The sequence below is a fragment of the Nicotiana tabacum genome, chromosome 22 (genome assembly GCF_000715075.1).
Source record: "Nicotiana tabacum cultivar K326 chromosome 22, ASM71507v2, whole genome shotgun sequence".
NCBI lineage: Eukaryota > Viridiplantae > Streptophyta > Magnoliopsida > Solanales > Solanaceae > Nicotiana > Nicotiana tabacum.
The window spans coordinates 220,437,222-220,455,810 of NC_134101.1; the positions used below are offsets into that span (position 1 = coordinate 220,437,222).

At 36.8% G+C, this 18,589-nt stretch overlaps 2 long non-coding RNA genes and 1 pseudogene across 3 annotated transcripts; 2 read left to right on the forward strand and 1 right to left on the reverse strand.

Moving 5' to 3' along the window:
• The first annotated feature begins 2,830 nt into the window (after positions 1 to 2,830).
• Positions 2,831 to 5,265, forward strand: LOC142176742 (uncharacterized). Its single transcript, XR_012705498.1, has 3 exons — positions 2,831 to 3,672; positions 4,454 to 4,532; positions 4,620 to 5,265. It is a non-coding gene; the product is annotated as an uncharacterized LOC142176742 (long non-coding RNA).
• A 1,671-nt stretch (positions 5,266 to 6,936) lies between these two features.
• LOC107787494 (uncharacterized) lies at positions 6,937 to 10,172 on the forward strand. Of its 2 annotated transcripts, none has more exons than XR_001648406.2 (3): positions 6,937 to 7,316; positions 8,213 to 8,399; positions 8,924 to 10,172. It is a non-coding gene; the product is annotated as an uncharacterized LOC107787494 (long non-coding RNA). The 2 variants fall into 2 exon arrangements; XR_012704970.1 differs by having other exon boundaries at positions 6,952 to 7,316; positions 8,297 to 8,399.
• Positions 10,173 to 10,563: 391 nt separating this feature from the next.
• LOC142176286 (receptor-like protein EIX2) overlaps positions 10,564 to 18,589 on the reverse strand; it is a 50,336-nt pseudogene continuing 42,310 nt past the window's right edge.

Below are 18,589 nucleotides of genomic sequence, written 5' to 3' on the forward strand. Positions count from 1 at the left end.
TTTATTTTTTAATTCCAACCTTCTTTTACTTTTAAATTTTTTAAAAATTTCCACAAAACTTTTTATTTTTTTAAATTTTCTACATTCTTTTACTTTTTTTTAAAAAAAAAAGAAGAGAATTTCACCTATTTTTACTTTTATATTTTTTTTATTCAATACTTCCCTTTTTCTTATTTTTTTTAAATCATTCCCGAAATTATTATATTTTTTTTAAAAAAAAAAATATAAAATAAAAATAAAATAAAATATTTTCGGATTTTTTATATATATAAAAAAAACAAAAAACACTATTAATAGTGATAATTCACCTTTTATTTTTATTTTTTTTGGTTTTGTTTTGTGTTGGACAAAAATGAAGAAGGGGTGTTGGGTTAATGGAGCGGACCGGGTCGACCCGTTTTGAAGTGGACCAGGTCATGGGGAAAGTTGGGCAATTATTTGGGCCTGTGGTTTGAAATTGAAGAAGTGACCCAATCTGATTTTTCTTTGTATTTTTGTTCTTTTTTCTTCTTTTATTTTTCTAAAACTAAATTATAAAAGTACTTAAATTATTATTAAGAACTAAATTAAGTTATAAAAGCGCAAATTAACTTCCAATAACAATTAACGCACAATTAAGTAATAATTAAGCATAAAATTGTTCATTTGGACATTAAATGCTAAAAATGCAAAAGATGCCTATTTTTGTAATTTTTAATTTTTGTAAACAAATTTAATTACTAACAATTGTAGAATTAAATCCTACATGCAAAAATGCGACATATTTTGTATTTTTTATTAATCAAATAAATAAACATGCATAGACAAACATACAAATAGTTACACAAAAATCACAAAATATCACAAAAATTGCACACCAAGAAAAATTATTTTATTTTTGAATTTTTTGGGAGTAATTCTCATATAGGGCGAGAAAGTGAAGTTGGAATTGCTGCTGATATGTTAGAAAAGGCGAAGAATGGTATAATTCCTAACTTTGTTACTATTCCTTCTACTTCTAACAATCCCACAAGTGCAGAAAGTACAACCGACGAGGTTGCCGAGCAGGTGGAGCAACCTGGTGAGGTTATTGAGCAGGGGGAGCAACTTGATGAAGGTGTCGAGGAAGTGGAGCACCCCATTCAGGGAGAAGAACAACCTCAACCTCTGAGGAGATCAGAGAGGCCAAGGGTAGAGTCATGCAGGTACCCTTCCACAGAGTATGTCCTCATCAGTGATGAGGGGGAGCCAGAAAGTCTTAAGGAGGTGTTGTCCCATCCAGAAAAGAACCAGTGGATGAAAGCTATGCAAGAAGAGATGGAATCTCTACAGAAAAATGGCACATACAAGCTGGTTGAACTTCCAAAGGGTAAAAGACCACTCAAATGCAAATGGGTCTTTAAACTCAAGAAAGATGGAAATGGCAAGCTGGTCAGATACAAAGCTCGATTGGTGGTTAAAGGCTTCGAACAAAAGAAAGGTATTGATTTTGACGAAATTTTCTCACCTATTGTCAAAATGACTTCTATTCGAACAATTTTGAGCTTAGCAGCTACCCTAGATCTTGAAGTGGAGCAGTTGGATGTGAAAACTGTATTTCTTCATGGAGATTTGGAAGAGGAGATTTATATGGAGCAGCCAGAAGGATTTGAAGTAGCTGGAAAGAAACACATGGTGTGCAAATTGAATAAGAGTCTTTATGGATTGAAGCAGGCACCAAGGCAGTGGTACATGAAGTTTGACTCATTCATGAAAAGTCAAACATACCTAAAGACCTATTCTGATCCATGTGTATACTTCAAAAGATTTTCTGAGAATAACTTTATTATATTGTTGTTGTATGTGGATGACATGTTAATTGTAGGAAAAGACAAGGGGTTGATAGCAAAGTTGAAAGGAGATCTGTCCAAGTCATTTGATATGAAGGACTTGGGCCCAGCACAACAAATTCTAGGGATGAAGATAGTTCGAGAGAGAACAAGTAGAAAGTTGTGGCTATCTCAGGAGAAGTACATTGAACGTGTACTAGAACACGCTTCAACATGAAGAATGCTAAGCCAGTCAGCACACCTCTTGATGGTCATCTAAAGTTGAGTAAGAAGATGTGTCCTACAACAGTGGAGGAGAAAGGGAACATGGCTAAAGTTCCTTATTCTTCAGCAGTTGGAAGCTTGATGTATGCAATGGTATGTACTAGACCTGATATTGCTCACGCAGTTGGTGTTGTCAGCAGGTTTCTTGAAAATCCTGGAAAGGAACATTGGGAAGCAGTCAAGTGGATACTCAGGTACCTGAGAGGTACCACGGGAGATTGTTTGTGCTTTGGAGGATCTGATCCAATCTTGAAGGGTTATACAGATGTTGATATAACAGGTGACATTGACAACAGAAAATCCACTACTGGATATTTGTTTACATTTTCAAGGGGAGCTATATCATGGCAGTCTAAGTTGCAGAAGTGTGTTGCACTTTCAACAACTGAAGCAGAGTACATTGCTGCTACAGAAACTGGCAAGGAGATGGTATGGCTCAAACGGTTCCTTCAAGAGCTTGGATTGCATCAGAAGGAGTATGTCGTCTATTGTGACAGTCAAAGTGCAATAGACCTTAGCAAGAACTCTATGTACCATGCAAGGACCAAACACATTGATGTGAGATATCATTGGATTCGAGAAATGGTAGATAATGAATCTCTAAAAGTCTTGAAGATTTCTACAAGTGAGAATCCCGCAGATATGCTGACCAAGGTGGTACCAAGGAACAAGTTCGAGCTATGCAAAGAACTTGTCGGCATGCACTCAAACTAGAAGACAGTGCTACCTCCTCTGGATGAATGAGACTGGAGGGGAGATTGATGATGTCCATCTCATTGAAGAAGTATTAGGCATGTGCCTAATAAGAGTTTTCTTTGGTTTGGTAGCCAACCTTGTTGACTTGGTTTGGTTGGTAGCCAACCTTGTTGAATTTCTTTGGTTTGGTAGCCAACTTTGTTGAATTGTGAAAAGTGTGTGTAAATTGTCAAATATTGTAGGCTTTAGAGGGTGAAGCTTTGGCTATAAAAGGATAGCTTCAACTCTCATTTCTTCACACCAACAAAGAGAGAAAGAAAGAGTGAGGTTTCACAGACAAGGTATAAGAAAATAGTCTGTGAGGAAAATAGAGAGTGAACGATATTGTAGTGAGGTGGGAATATCAAAAGAGGGTTATTTCTTTTGAGTGTTGTAGTGGTCTTTGGAGTATTTATCTCCGACCTACAAAGTGTAAAATTCCTTACTATAGTGATATCAGTTGCTCCTCTCGGGGTCGTGGTTTTTTTTCCCTTATTCAGAAGGGTTTTCCACGTAAAAATCTTGGTGTCATTGTTACTCTTTTATTCTTGTTAATTATCGTATCTCGGTGCTACATTATTATTCCGCTTTATTACCGTGAATATTATTTTGGTAAGGGGTTTATTCCCAACAATTCCCGCCTCTCTCTCTCTGCTGACCATCTTCAGTTGTCCTAATCTCCAATCTCTTCCAGTAAAAAGGCTGCCCTCTTCCATTTCTGCACTATCTATTCTCAACTGCCCATTGCTTCAACCGCGTCTAGAATTTGAGAAGGGGGATTACTGGCCAAATATTGCTCAAATTCCCAACTTAAGAGTCGACAAGGGATATCTGTGATGATTACACAAATGGTGCTCTCATAGATGTAAGTTATTCTTTGCTTCAGTAGCTTTTTATTGTTCATTACTTCCCTTTGCTTGTTTGTTAGTTCTTTTCCTTTGTTAAATCTTGCATTTGCATCGTAAGATGAATTTTAATGTTAGATGACAAAAAATGTAATATCTTGCAACTACAGAAAATTTTATACATTGTGTGAAGAAAAACTACAGAAATTAATAATATGCTCTAGGAAGTTGATAGCAGAATGTAGTATTATCAAACTAGAAGTGTTTTTACTATGCACATACATAGTCTTTTGAAATATGAATCAATCTTACATGTTCTAGTGAGGTGAGCGAGGAAGAGATCGCTTAGGGTTCACATGTCAAATTTATTTTTCCTCCTTAAATGCAGATTATTTGTTTTCCTCCTACTAAAAATATTGAAGTTTATTCCTCAGTGATTTAAAAATCGTTTCTCTTTCTTTATCAGGATTTTGGTAATAATATGTAAGCGAAAAAGGTGCTTCACTTTGTTTTGTAATTTTCAAGGCTTCTCTTTCCTTTTCTATTAGTAAACTTTTTCTCTTTGCTAATCTTTTAAGCTGTATGGATCATTCTTTTGCATCACGAAATTTTTTGTTAAGTGTGTTGCATTGTTTTTAGTCTTCAGTCGCTTCCTGTACATAGTGATTGTTTTAGCGCGATCTTACTTTTCTGATAGGTATGGTTTTGCCTATCCCTTGTAAATAGTCTTGAGGGGATAGCTTTTCCAAGTATTAGATCTATTGATTTTCAAATCATCTTTTACTTTTTCTTCTTTTATAGGCAACAGGTATATGCAGTTTATCACCCCTTAGATCTGTTGGTTGCATAGTTGAAAGGATATTAAGCTCGTGATTCTGAGGTAATACTGCTAGCCTTCTATGCCTTTGTGTACAATCTTTCAGGCAGTGGTGAAGGATGTAAATGACATTTGATTCTTCTTTTGCAGGAGGAGGTTGACTAGAGTGATTGTACGTAATGCATGAAGTTTCATCTTAAATATCATCTCAATGGCGTGCATTTTATTATTACTATTCAAATGTCGAACTCCAATAGTAAGAAGGTTGAAACGAAAATTTTTATTCAACCAAGTAAGCAAATATACACAGCTAGCTCATTTAGACTATCGATCTACAAAAATAACCATAGAGGAATGAAGGTTGTACAAGAGGATACTGAAAATACTGGAAAAGAGCACGAAAAAGGAGAAATCGGCGCAAGTCAAGAGCCCTCGCCCAAGACCTGGCGGTGCCTGGCTCCAGGCGAGCTCCCCCTCGCGCCCAGGCTCGCTAGGTGAGGAAACTTTTCTACAGTATTTTCAAGTTTCGGGAACAGTATTTGTACGTCCGGCCCGGGTCAGCATAGAAGGAGGGGATGATATGTTATTCTCAGGACATGATATCCACTTTGATTCTATGTTTTGGTCTAAGTAAAGCAGAGGCGGATTCAGGATCTAAATCTTATGGGTTCAACTTTTAAAGTTTTTAGCATCGAACCCATTAGATTTTTAGAGTTATGGGTTCATATGTACTATTTTTGTAATTTTAATGAATTTTTACACAAATTTTTACTCCGCGTCAAAAGTTATGGGTTCAGTTAAATCCGGTGATACTACACTACATCCGCCACTGCATAAAGTTAAAGACAGACATAATTATTCTCACTTTCTGGATATATAATGCATCCTTTACTTGTCCTAATATCTCATCTACAATGAAATCATCTAAAAATTGAGTTATTATGCATAATCTCATAACATAATTTAAGAAAAAGATAAACTAATTCAAGAGGAAACAAGCTAATAGTAGGAAGATTACCAAAAAATAAAAAATTAGAAGGAAGATTCCAAGCAATAGTTGATTGTGAAAGCCTATGACTAAGCCTATTATTTGTACAAAAAGAAACTAACGGTTGGCCTGCTTTCTCTTTTTAAGTACGTCTCCTCTTGTTCTTTATAGTCCTATTCAATTCAATTTTCCCCAAAAATGAAAACAATAAATAATATTACCCAACAATTTTCTTAGCAAGCCAACGACGAGACAGGGCAAGGTAGGTGAAGACTATGAATTTTATTTTATCAATTATGACGAGGCTTAAAGGTCAGAATATGTAATTTTCTTTCAATTTGGTAGTACTAATTAAAATACAAAAGTCAATGTAGACCGTAGAGAAACATATTATTTAAAATTCTTATTTTTCTTAAGACGCTAGTTGTTTACCGTGAAAATGGTAACAACAATTAAATTTGTAAATGTGATTCTAAAAATACGTGATCTATTCCCGAGCTAGTTGTTAGAACAATTGATGCTAATAATGTGGAGTTTAATGATGAAATGCAAGCTAAAACGAGATAGAAATCAGACCGAAGGGCCTGCTGCCCGAATATAGGTCTGGTCGATGGGGGACCTCGGGGCCAACGTCAGGGTCGAATTCAAGCTATCGGGGATAGTCGGGGGACGGGATAACAGTTGAAGATATAATTAAACAAGGCTCTTTATGGCCAATACTGAGTTATACGATGAAGAACAAGTAAGGAAACGATGGATATCAAGGTAACCTCGGGCCAGTGAGAACGAACAAGTTAGAAAGAAAAGAGAGAGATATTATTGTACTTGTGGAGAAATGGAGCAACATCAATCGAGTCTACAAAGTAATGGGGATCCCCTTTATATAGGAGGGGAATCCGTTATGGTACAGAACGTGTTAATCGTAAAGGTATGGAGATAGGATGGCTAGACATAACATCTTGAAATAGGCCTTGGATAGACCAACCATGTCAGGTTAAGCCGCGTGCCTTGGGAACCCCCCTTTCGCCCGTCATAGCTTATTGTACCTGTCAGAATACGATATCCTTCGGACCGATATATATATCGAGCCACGAGCATGAGTCTCGACCTTGGCTTCGAGCTTCGAGGGGCACGACCACGAGATGGTTCTATGACAGGGGAATCAAGCCCCCGAATTCGCCGTATACACTAGTAATTTCGACAAAACTCTGTTAACAAACAATACTAAGCAGAGACTGTTTTAAGACAGAAACATTAATCTTATCCAAATTCTTAACGATGAACCTTGAACTTGGAAAAATGATAAGAAAAGGAACATTTTCTTGAATGTAGAGTGTAGAGTTTCATCCGAATTTCAGCAATAATGTAACAGTTAGTTTACTATGGTCATTCAAATTTCCACTATTTCCTAAAAAAAAAAAAATCATGATATGAGCAAAAGTCACACCTAACACATACCCCACAGCAATTTACTTCATTTCAGTGCCCCACCATGTCCCTTTCTACACTCCCAATAGCCTTCCTCTCTTGCCTCAATTATTCAATGAACAGTTAAGAAAAAGTCTTCATTATGAAGTCTTTGTCTTTTTGCTGGTTAAAAACTCTTGTTTTCTGAGCTAAGATTATATTACCATGATGATCTCCATCGACTACCAACAGTCGATCGGTCTTAGGTGCCTCACTTCGCTTCGATGTCTAGAAATAACCTCCTGCTATCGATTCCATTATCGATTTCAGACTGCTATGCATCAAGTGTGATATGATTGGACAACCATCTCAGATATAAGGAAAAGTTTCCGGCTGCAGTTGAAGTCTCACATTGAAGGCCTGTTTCTCAGTTTGAGAAGAAAAAAAACTGTGTAAGTATTAATTCTTATGTTAAGCTTTGACAGTTTTCGGCGTGCATAGTGGGAGCTTAAAGTGCACGGGCTGCTCTTTTTTTCTTTTTGAGCATTGACATTTTTGCCTAAATGATGAAAAAGACTATGTCCTCTCTGAGCATTTATTCTCTGCTAATTTTTCAATTTTAGTTTTCCTTTGTGTTTCCTTTACTATCTTCAATTTTTCCTTCGTTTAGACTTGGACATGAAAAATACAGATCTCTTATTCATGCCAAGTTGAATGAATGTACGCTCTCTCCTAGTAATTAACGCCTCTACATTGAAGTTACTAATGTAAAAGTAAAAGAAAAAAAAAAGAGAAACTTAAGCTTAATTATTAGGGTATTATCATCTGTATACTTGTCTTATTTTGTGAGGATTTTGGCATCGTGCCAAGTTGTTTAGACCAGATCTTGTTGCTCTATATGGGAAGCGCTGGGAAGAGAGTTGTCAAGGATCATTCTTATGTGAAATGTCCCTCTTAATTTCATTTACACCGCGTAACCAAGAAAAAGCCATCTCTTATTAGTGGTGGAGGCAGGACTTTTGCTAAGGGGTCCAAAAAAGGAATAAGTTAAAAGATTTAATGAGATTGTAGCTAATGGGAATTAAATCAATGACCTCACAACGGTTTTGAACACTAAGTCGTACTTTTGGGCTGTGTGAAGGGGTTTCAAAACATAATATATAGTTGTAAAAATCAGATTTTGCCTTATATACACAATATAATGTTTTGGCGAAGGGGGTTCGAGTGAACACCCTTGTGCCTCCTGAATCCGCCCCTGCTCTTACTAGTTCTTCTACTATAGTTGATGCATATTAGTTGTTCGAAATATGATGCAGTCCTAATGCGTTTATTGCACTTTCCTGTCTAGATAACTTGGCAGTTTATTTTGAGGATTTCTCCTTTGCTTTTCTATTAGCTCGATTTGGCCATTGATACATTGTCATTGTTGAAGTTGTTCAATTCTTTGTTCGTTGTTCTTAAACTCAAGTAAATTCGTGGAATCGCGAGGAAGAGCATGAATGGTCAGAAACATGCAATCTCTATTTCACAATCAGGTATACAATTGGTCAGAAATATGCAATCCCTAAAGCTATTTCATCCCCAATTATATCACTATATGTTAAAGTAGAAAACCAAAAATTTATCCTTAAGAAAATTCAAACTATCTATTATCACTTTCTGACAGGATAGAGAATTAAAGGTTCAAACTTGGTGGCCAACTTTTCTTTACTTAGGCAAATGCCAGGAAACTGGGAAGTGGGGCATATAAAGAAAAATTGGATCCTAACATCTTGAAATTTGTTTCAATTACATTTGTTAATTTGAGATGTACAACTAGTCAACAATAAGACTTTTGAGTACTGCTATATTCAACATTTCCAGCAAAGCAACTATCTGCCTACAATCTTCCTTCTGATTTATCTTCGTTTATCTGTGTGTAATCTTCATCATATACCGCCTTTACTTGATCATAATTTTTCTTCACTTGAGACTCTCGATCTTGTTGGCAACAACTTTAATTCTCCTGTTCCCAAATGGGTTTTTAATCTCTCCAATCTTGTTTCACTTTATTTGTCAGGTACTAATTTGTTGGTGAGGTTCCAACCATCTAAGTACTAGCTTGGTCAGATGCGGGACAATCAATGTTTTTGAGTTCCAACAATTTAAGTGGTCCTATATTTCGAGTTTGTCAACTTTGAGCCTCTTGAATTTGTCTTATAACAATTTAACAGGAAAGATACCTGTGAGCACTCAACTTCAAAGCTTTAATCCTTCAAGTTTCCAAGAAAATAAATTTACGGGTTTCCACTCTCGGTGAGCTGCAGTTCAGGTGGTCAAATTCCTGATGTCTATACTGAAAAAGATGAGAGTGATGAAGATGAATTGGATTGGTTCTACATTTCAATGGTAATAGGATTTGGTCTAAGCTTTTGGGGAGTATGTTTGTCTTTGATTTTCTAGAGATTATGGTGACATGCCTATTATCGTTTTTTAAATAGTAGTTGGGAATACTCAACTTGTCCGAAAAATGTAGAACCAATCCAATCCAATTCATCTTCATCATTTGGGAACAGTCATCTATTTTTTATTGAAGGAAAAGTACATCATACAATAAGACTTTTGAGAATAACAATCTCCTCAACCTATCCCTTCCTCTATTTATAACTTTGCACATAAGGTTTTCCAACTACTATCTAAAAAACGATAATAGGCATGTCTCTTTGATTCTTGAAAATCAAAGAACATACTATTCCCCAAAAGCTAAGACCAAATCCTATTGCCATTGAAATGTAGAACCAATCCAATTCATCTTCGTCACTCTCATCCTTTTCAGTATCGACATCAGGAATTTGACCACCTGAACTGCAGTTCACCACGAGTGGAAGCCCGCAAAGTTTGTTTCCTTGGAAACCCGAGGGATTAAAGCTTTGAAGTTGAGTGCTCACATGTATCTTTCCTGTTAAATTGTTATAAGACAAATTCAAGAAGCTCATAGTCAACAAACTCGAAAAGGTTTGCAGGATTTGACCAGAGAGTTGATTTAATTGAAATATAGAATGAAGGAGAGACGTCTCTAATCTTGTGTTGGCTTTGCCAACTAATTATGGACTGCTCTGGCATGTTGTATATGCACCTAACCAGTAGTAAATTAGGCCTTTTGTACTCTGATTCTATGTTTTTGCCTACAGAATGTTAAAGACAGACATAATTATTCGACTTCTGTATTGAAAATTTTGATTTGTTGGATAAGATGTTTGGTCTTTGTGTTTAAAGCAAACTTGTAAGACAGAATGTTTTCATAGTGATTGAGAATGCTTCGGTATTTATTTATGTGCGTTCATGAAACAGAGACAATTAACTTCTATAATTTGACAGAATATATAAATATACAACATTTCATATATTTATTTGCCAACTCCAGTTTGGACGCACAACCCTAATTAACCCAAATTAGACAGAGTAATTGTTCTATTCATATTTAGAATCTCACCTTCTATTTTTAACAAGTTTATGTTTACCCTCAAATTCGGATAACAATTAAACTTATATTGTGGTTTTAAGGATATGTGATTTCGTCCAATACCAATTAATAAGCAAGAAAATAAATGAATAAATTGGAGAATAAAATAAATCAAACCAGTATGTTAGCCAGGTCTCGACCTCGACTTGGGTAGTCTCGAGGTGGGATAGTAAGAATAGTAAATGATAAAGCAACTCTGATGAATAGTAAGTGAAATAGCGGAAAAGTAATGAGTGTATATATTCTTATGAGTGAACTATCATAACAAATGAATAGGATCTCTCTTTATATAATAGAGGAGCCCTAATCAGGATACGCTTCTAATTTAAGTAGGAAACCATATTGACATCTGATTAACCGTCGTGGATTGATCCGTTTCGAGATTCACGCCATGATCCTCGATCAATCGCGGATATCCCGCATTTTCCGTTATCAAGCTATACCGATGTCACTCGGAGTCTGCCTCTCTCTGACTGCGATTGACGTCGACCTTGGTCCGAAAAGAGGCTTCAATTCCGGACCCGATGGCCTAGCTCCTTGACGCAACATTCCCATCTCGAGCAAAGGATGAAATCAGATAGCCCCGATTTCTATCCATATACAATTTGTTTTGCTTCCTTAAAGAGTTTTTCTTCACTTAGGTTGAAGTGCCAGGAGTCTATACTGTCTAATATCATATAATAAACTTAAAGTTTTTATGCTAATAACCCACTCTCCACGCCAAAGAATAAATAAGATCACGTTTCTGTAACTACGAAGGTTTAAAATTTACCCTACTATAACTACGGAGATTAAAAAACATATTTGTGAATATTTGTCTACTTTTTGTTTAAGTGAACATACAATAAGACTCTTGAGAATAACAATCTCCTCAACCATATCCCTCCCTATATTTGTAACTTTTCACATAAGGATTTTCAACTACTATCTAAAAAGCGATAATAGACATGTCTCCATGATCTCTTGAAAATCAAAGAAGCACATACTCCCCAAAAGCTTACACCAAATCCGATTGCCATTGAAATGTAAAACCAATCTGATTGTTCTTCGTCACTCTCATTCTCTTCAATATCAACATCAGGAATTTGACCACCTGAACTGCAATTCACCACGAGTGGAAGCCCGCAAAGTTGTCACACTCATTTTTTTTCACCTTAACTACCCTTTAAAAAAAAAAGTGATTTAAAAGCTCAAAAAGGTTTTCAATTTGAAAGTGATTAAATTGTGTTTCAAAAGATTTTCAGAGTCGTCACTTGACATTTGGCTTCGATGTGCCAAGTCACCATTTTTCTAAAGATAATTTTTCCTTTTAAAACACGTTTTGACTCTAAAACATAGTCTGCACCAGAGATTCTAAGTAAGGGGGTTCAATTGACTCGGGGAGATTCCATGAAAGTCACGGTTGCGTACATGATCTAATTGGCTTTAAAGGGTACTCAAACTGAGATAAAAACACACAAAAGCAAAAATAAACACAAAAAGGTTCGAGGTTGACCCACCTAAATAAAGAAAAAAATGTACTAAATTTTGTAATACGCTTCCATAATTTCGTCGCCTCCACTTTTATTTACATGTACTAAGGGGCATTCCCCTTAACAAATTAATATTTACAATGCCTTCGGGTATACCCCTGATAAATTAATTAATTAAGGGGCAATCTCTATCCTTGAAAAATATAAATAAATAAACAACCTAATATCTATTTACCAAGTGTGGTCGGCCTAAACATGCTCTTAGTGGACAAAAGGAGAAAAGCAAAAATAAAATAAACTAAAATAAAAACAACCACCATATCATGCTCATTCTCTTTTCATGTTTAAGGCTCAAACCCCCGGCATGTTTCAAACGATTTAATTCACAGATTAAAGAGAACAAAACACCTGACAAGTAACAATCCAAGAGACACCTAATACTCTTAAAATGAACAATCAGACAAAGAAAACAAATAATATAAGAGGGGCAAAAAAAAAGATAAAGAAAGGTGGATTAAAAGGTGATAAGAGCCGTACGACAATTTCCGGATATTTAATTCTAAATAAAAGATCAAACAAGGAACCTCAGATGCAGGGGCGGAGCCAGCATTGTGGCATCGGGTTCGGCGAACCCAGTAGCTTTGGTTCAAGCTCTGTATTTATCTTGAAAAATTCATTAATTAGTTATTAATTAATAATTTAGAATCCAGTAACTTAAAAAGCTGAGAATGTTGAACCTATAAGCTTGAAATTCTAGCTCCGTCTCTACTCATATGCTCCACTAATCCCGTCTAAAGCACTATGCAACTTGAAAAACTAAGCTTGAAATTTATTAACAAATCGGACTTCAAACCTAAATTCATTCCAATTATAATTCTCCAAGAGGAAATTGCTTCATTCAATGTCATGAAAATAAAACTCCCCAACAATCCTTTTTGAATGCCACTCACGCCACAGGCTTCTCAAAAATCCTTGAATGCATTTAGAGAAAAGCATGAAGTCATGACACATAGACGGACTAGTGAACTAAATAATTGGCACCAATATCATCCTAATTGCACACACAGTTCAATCCCTCATATCAAAGCCAAGCGTATATGAACTAAATAGCGCTCAAATCCATAAAGATAGCTAATTACGCATTAATTTATAGACAGAAAATTCAGTCAGATTCATTTCTCCATTACCATAGGCGAAACAAACAGTTAATTATATGCAGCCCCAAAAATTCATTCAAACAATTTTATAACTGGTTCCCTCTAATCTCGCTTTCAAACACCCCCTAAGTTAATTTATTATGGCTCTTATCATAATTTAATCACACCATTAATAGAGTAAAGAGGAAGAATGGACCTGAGATGTGTGAAATTCCTTCACTATTTAGGAAAACTAGCAAGTACGAACTTGTGTTCCAAGAACCACGAACCAGCAACAACACTCGAACGGCGCCGGAGAAACCGAACTCACCTCTAACTCAATCGAACTCCATATTTTGATATCCAAAAATTGAAGAGAAGAGAAACTGAAATCCCTTTTTGTTTTCTGATTTTGAAATAAAAAAAGAAACCGAAGAAACTTGCAATATTTTTTTAATATGAAAGAACTAGGAAATCAGAAGAAGAAGATCGAAAATCAAAAGCAAAAATCCTAGAACCTTTCGCGGATCCTTTCTTTTCGTTTTCTGTCTCTCACTTTAATGTCCAAAAGTCTTAATTAAAACAAAAAACAAAAATATTTTTAATGTATGTTTCTTTCTGAAGAGTTCCTACACACTAGTTCTTCACTCCTTTTCCTTTTTTGTCCCCAAAAAAATCTCCCTTAAATCTGAAAAACGACCCCTTTTATATCTTTCTCTGAAAACTTCTCTACTTCCTTTACAAGAAATCCCGATTTTTCAAAAGAAAAGTCCAAAATTCGATTTTAAAACAAGTAAAGGACAAATAGAGGGAGTAGATCGAGTGAGACTCAATCCTACGCTCCCCATTAATTGTCATGAATTAGAGGTCCAAAGTAATTGTCAAATAAAATGTAATGAAGGGGATTCGAAGCTAAGTTACAGTGTTTAGGAATGCTCAGCTAATTCGAACGAAGGACCAGGATTAGAAGTTCATTAATGAGGAGGAAGGGTCACGATCGCGCCATGTCAGCAAGTTGTTAGTTTGTTACAAAAACCCAACGGCAAGAGAGAGAAGGCAACGAATTTCCGGTAATTTCATTTCTCCCCCAAATTCTTCTTCTCTCTTTTGCTCTCTCTCCTTCTCTTCTTCTTCTAATTCTCTTCTCGTCTATTTCTTTAGATTCTCAGTGGCTATGGCGACCTCTCTTTTGAATTTTTCTAGTTAATTCGGTTACTTTTCCTTGTAATTGTTTTCAACTTTTCAGTTAATATAGCCAGAAAATTATCCCACAAAGTGTTGATTTTGTTTTCGATTGGCAATTGAATTTAGATCCTTATCGGGATCCTTACATTAATCTTATCCTTGTCTTCAAACGAATTTCTTGCAAGATGAAGAGTGTGTGAGGGGATGAGGCAGATTCGGATAGTACGGACAAATCTGTTATTTGTCTGGCTACGTGGAAGAAAGATAAAGGGGAAGAGGGGGAACCAAGCACGTGCCAGATTTGACATTTTCAGGCGAGTTTGGACGGCGGCAGCGGGTGACTGGGTTGGGTGCGGTTGGTGTTGAGAATTTTGGGGTTAGGGTTTGTGTTAATTAGGTTTTTGTGTGATAGTGTGAAAGAATTATTGCCATTGGATTTGAGTAGAGTGAATGATTGGTATTAAAATTGTATTGGGTCGGGTAGGACATGGGTCGGTAGGTCATAGTGGCTAAGGGATCTGGGCTTGGCCGAATTTTGGGCCTAATGTCATGTTGGTTTTTAATTTGGGCTAAGAAAACTAAAAATTCCTTAACTAAAAGGGGTTCAGCATTGTATGACAACTTAACCTAATAAATAGTATAAAAAAGCCCAACTTATTGTTATTGGCATCTTATGTCCCACATTTATGTTTTAATTTAAAAAATTAATTTTTTACAATAAACTAGGTTAGACCTTCTCCTCGTATGTCACACACTCTCTCTATGTGATGACCCGATAGGTCATCTTATGTTTTAGAACCTAATTATGTGCTTTGAAGTCTTAAATACCTTATTTTAACCTTCCTGAATTTGCATGCGCATTCCGAATATTTTTCGGGAAAGATTTTATGTTAAAAACAGATAAAAATATAATATTTTTGCTTTAAAATCTATTTGAGTTGATTTTTGTCAATATTTGAGCAAATAGACCCGGACTCATGCTTTGACAGTCCCGATGGGTCCGCATTGTGATTTGGGACTTGGGCGTATAACCGGAATCAAATTCGGTGGTCCCTAGCTTGAGTTATCGCATTTTGTGAAAATTTGAAAGTTTAAATGCTTAATGACTTTGAAAGTTTGACCAATATTTGACTTTATTGATATCGAGTCCGTATTTTAGTTTCAGAATCTGATGTAGATTCATTACTATATTTATGACTTGTATGTCAAATTTGGTGAGAAACAGAGTTGGTTTGACGTGTAGGACGTCCGGTTGTGAAAATAGAAGTTTATGAGTTTTCTTGAAAATTTCCTTTGATTTGATGCTAAATTCGTAGTTCTAAGTGTTATTTTGGCGATTTGATCGCGCGGGCAAGTTCGTATGATATTTAAGACTTGTGTGCATGTTTAGTTTGGAACCCAGAGGGCCCGTGTGAGTTTCGGATAGGCTAGGAGTGGTTTGGACTTAGAAACTCAACTGGTTCTGCAATTTCTGATAAATGGTGTCTGATCTCGCAATTGCGAGGTCAGTGTTCATATTTGCAAACATTCCCCAATCCTGACAGGCTCGCATTTGCGAAGAGTACCTAGGTTAGCATAAGTTCCCATTTGCGATCAAGAGGTCGCAATTGCGGGGAGGCCAGAGTTCGCATTTGCGAACAAAACTTCGCATTTGTGAAGTGGGACGGGGGTACAGTGATCGCAATTGCGATCAAACGGTCGCATTTGCGGAAGATCAATGTTCGCATTTGCGAACAAATCATCGCAAATGCGATGACAACAAAAATGGAAGGACTTTGCATTTGTGATTGTTTCTTCGCATTTGCGGGGTTCGCATTTGCGAACCCCAGGTCTCAAATGCGACATATGTGACTGATCAAATAGGAGTTAGACGAGATTTTTGTTCATTGTTCAAATTTTCAAAATAAAAAAACCCTAGAGGTGATTTTTCGAAGAACCCTTCTTCCCTAAATCATTGGTAAGTGATTCTAATCTTTTTTTTTTCAATCCTTCACTATATTTCCTAAGATTTCAACCTAAAATCTTGTGTTTTCATGGTGGAAATTGGGAGTTTGGGTAAAATTAGTGATTTTTGTAAAATTGGAATTTAGACCTCAAATTGAGGTTGGATTTCCAAACAAATTACATAACCACGCTCGGGGGTGAATAACTAATCGGGTTTTGGTCCGAATTTTGGGTTTGGACCAAGCGGGCCTGGGAGTTGATTTTTGTTGACTTTTTCAATAATGACCTAAATTGAATTTTTTACAATCGTGGGTAGTTCCTAAGGCTTAATTTGAATCGTTTGGTTGGTAATTTGCTAGACTCTATTGGTTCGGAGGCTTGTTTGAAAGGCAAAGCCGTGGTTGAGCTTTGAATTTATCCTTGGAGTGAGGTAAGTGTCTTGGTTAACCTTGACTTGAGGGATTAGGACTCGTTTGTCTATTTGCTACATTTTTAGATGTTGCATACAATGTATATGTGATGTGACGAGTACTTATGCTTTGGTGTCGGGTTAAAGCATGCGGATGAGACTTATTCCTTGTAATTATTGCTTACTTTGATCATGTTATCCATGCTTAGATCAGTTACTAGTTAAATTGATCGTTCTTACTGTGTTTATGGGCTTTGTGATAATTGAGTATTGTTCCCAAAGTTGAGATTGGTATTGTGGAACAATTGTTGAAGTAAGGCTTGTTCTTGTTGATCATATCTCCCTGTTATTACTTGTTCATTGTTTTATGGTAAGGGAGAGTGTTAATGTACGAAGGGTGATGTCGTGCCATACTGTGAGTGTTAATGCAATAAGGGTGATGTTGTACTATATTGTGAGTGTTAATGCACGAAGGGTAATGTCGTGCCATGTTATGAGAGTGAATGCACGAAGGATGATGTCGTGCCGTATTCATTGATTTATACTGAGAGTGAGAGTAAAAGCACGAAGGGTGATGTCGTGTCGTATTATTGTTTCATTGTGAGGTTGACAGTAAAAGCACAAAGGATGATGCCGTGCAATTTTGTTCAATGTGCTTAATTTTTTTTACTGGTTAAAGGTATACTGATTGTTCTGGTTATCATTTTCATTGTATTTCTCGTATCATGTATCCCCTTTAGCATGCCCCTTCCTAAAAGTACATGTTTAGCTTTTACTTGTTGTTATTTTGTACATATACTGTTATCTGCACAGGTTTATTACGTGGGTGTCTTGTCATAGCCTCGTCACTATTTCGTCGAGGTTAGGCTCGATACTTACGGAGTACATGAGATCGGTTGTACCCATACTACACTCTGCACTTCTTGTGCTGACTTTGGTACAGGCCCTAACTGTTCCTAAGACGTAGCAACTAGGATTGCTTGTTGGAGACCTGAGGTAGATCTGCTGGTGTCCACAGACCTTGAAGTCCCCTACTATTTTCCTATTTTATTGATTCTTTTCGTTCAAAATAGTTGTATTTCTTTCAGACTCTGCTTGTAGAAAATTCTAGAAGCTCGTGAGTTGTGACTCCAGATCCATATTATAGCAGATATTATGGGTATTTATATTATTTCGGACTCAGTTTTATTTCATCTAGGCTTAATTGACTGAAATAAAAATTAGCTTAACGGTTCTCTAACATTGGCTTGCCTAGCAAGTGAAATGTTAGGCGTCATCATGGTCCCAAAGGTGGGAATTTGAGGTCGTGATAAGTTGGTATCAGAGTAATAGGTTGCCTATGTCTCACAATTCACGAGCAGGATTAGTAGAGTCTGGAGGATTGGTACAGAGACGTCTGTACTTATCTTTAAGAGGCTATAAAGTTTAGGAACAAATTTCACTTCTATTCTTCTCTATCGTGCGATTTTGTTCTCTCATTGCTAATTGAACTCTTCTACTCTTGTTCTCTCACAGATGGTGAGAACACGTACTGCATCGTCAATTGAGCAGCAGCTAAAGCCCTAGTGGCAGCTCCTACAAGGGGCAGAGGTCGAGGCCGAGGTCGTACTAGAGGCCGAGGCAAGGGCAGAGCTCAGCCTAGAGCTCGAGCAGCAGCACCAGCAGTGGAGCATCAGGTGGAGTTTGATGAGGAAGTTCCAGCCTAGACTATGCCTGTTGAAACAGCTCAGGTCCTGGAGGGGTTCATCATCACCCTAGTGCTTTAGGATGCTTTAGTCTATTTAGTGGACCTTATGGAGATTGTGGCCCAAGCTAGTACATTTCCTATGGCACTAACCGTCTCCCAAGATGGGGGAGGAGCACAAACTCCCGCTAACCACACTCTGGAGTAGATGGCTCCCCAGTATAAGCCGGTGATGGACCAGCTATGTCTTCTGAGGGCTTATTAAGATTGGACAAGTTCAGCAAGCTCTTTCCAGTTTACTTCAGTAGTGCACCTTCTGAGGACCCACATGATTATCTTGACTGTTTCCATGAGGTGCTACAGAACATAGGGATAGTTGAGACCAATAGGATC